Here is a 1,995-nt window from a genome sequence, read left to right as displayed (position 1 = left end):
GGGCTTGTGTTAGAGCTGTGGGTGATTGGCTAGAGAAACCCGTTTTACAGACATATGTTTTACATAAATTCCCCGTTTAACAGACACAGCTCTGGTTGATTGTTTAGGGTGAGTACTTCTCACGGTTGATAATGTAAAAGTGTGATTTACTGGTTAAACTAGCACCTAGTTCCCAAAGTGATCTTAAACTGTCATGAGGCCAGGAGGACTTCCTACATAGCGTTTTCGTTCTGCAGTCAAGATGATGTGAAACTGATTTCTTATTTGTGTATCACAAATAGAGAGATAAAATGCAATATCCTATGTGAAGTGTCCTGTCCTTTTATTCTCACCCTTGTGTTTTTCACACCCAGGGCATCTCATGCTAGCACTTTGAAGGCTGTGGTCCTTTATGCAGTTAAATGGGTTGAAAACCTTCTGTAGGAGCACTGGACATATACACCACAAGATGGTGACGGTGGCAGTCATGTGATGTGCAGACACTGGATGAGGGGACATGATGTCTGAAAGGAACACACGTGTCCCCTTGCTCAGAGTGTGCTGAAATTGGCTCCTGGATTGAGGGGGGCCTCTCTTGGGATGGTGCAGCAGCTCCAGGGGTGTATGTGTACAGGCAATGCCATGGATCCCTATTTGAGAACTGTTTGCTTTATGGTATATTCTGACAAAGTGGCTGCTGTGCTGTAGTACTTGTGGGTGATGCAGGCCTTGCAAACTCCATCTGGAAGCCAGGGTTCTGTCATAAACATTTCAGGAGGACTTGCTGTGCTTGGCCCTTGCAAGTTCCCAACTGAGGAGTGTGACAGCTTCGTTATGTCAGGATTGATGCAATCTCCAGTGCTCCCTACCAGACAGACCCAGCAGTTACGCCAGAAGGAGCAGGTAGATGCTGAAACTAGACTAAAAGTCTTTTTTTTTTTTTTTCTTTATTTTATTTCTTATGTGTGTTTTTTGAAGGGGAGGCATGTTTTGCCCTCATGCGGCTGTCACCCACCCGTGTAAATGACTAATTGTCAAAGGCCCTTTAATCATCTCCTTCATAGTGTTGCCTCTGGTGAAACTCTTCCACACTGCGTTAGTGAAGTTAGGAGGACCTACTGACCACTGTCTCAGACAAGCAGCATTTGCAGATGTGGCTTTTTATGGTATGCACCTGTAGAACTACAGTGATTGAATAATACTCTAAACTGGTGCATATATAAAGTGTTGTATAATCTGTCAGGTATGAATCCCTTTCTCTGATTTTACTTCTCATATTTACAGCAGCACTTCATCTTTGTAAGTTATTTAGGTGGCATTTTCACTTGCCAGTCCTTAAAGAATTAAATAGAGTGTAACTGTAGGGTAGAAGCCAGTTCAGGTGTATACATGTTTAGTCTTAAAAATAAATTGTGTACTTCATCAAAGTACTGCATCGTGTTGCTCTGAGCAATCCAGCTGGGTCCTGTGTGACCTCAGCCACGCGGCCTTCACTAGCAGCTGCTGGTGGCTGCACCAGCTCCTTGGGCCAGGCAGGGGTATAGGCCCCAAACACCATTTGGAAGTCCTGGAAGTTTCATGTGTGTGGCTGGTGGGGAATATCTGAAGTTCGTGCACCACCGCCAGCCTCACATGGTTGTTACTGGCTGAACTCAGGCTGGGCCATAATGGAAGTTACCGTTCAGACCAGCTGCCAGAACAGCTTTTTATGATGACTGAACAGGTGATTCCAGTTTAAATGATGAACAAGCATTGCCTAGTGGTGATTACTTCAGTCCTTCTCTGCTTTCTGTGGTAGAACCATCCCTGTTTACATGTCCTTCAGATCCTCGTGTCTAGCCAAGTTCAGCGTCTGAAACTTCTTAAGAAACAGGAAGATTGCTTTCTCTAGAGACGCAGCTGCAGGTTCGTTAAGTGGAACTTTGAGGAATTTTCAGAACTATGTTGGAAGTCTTCTTGTAGTTTAAGCCTTTGAGTGCAGTTGCGTACTGCTTTTGGCTGGGAAAGAGGGGAGTT

Source organism: Merops nubicus, unplaced genomic scaffold (genome assembly GCF_000691845.1).
Source record: "Merops nubicus isolate BGI_N331 unplaced genomic scaffold, ASM69184v1 scaffold38249, whole genome shotgun sequence".
NCBI lineage: Eukaryota > Metazoa > Chordata > Aves > Coraciiformes > Meropidae > Merops > Merops nubicus.
This window is presented reverse-complemented; position numbering follows the sequence as displayed.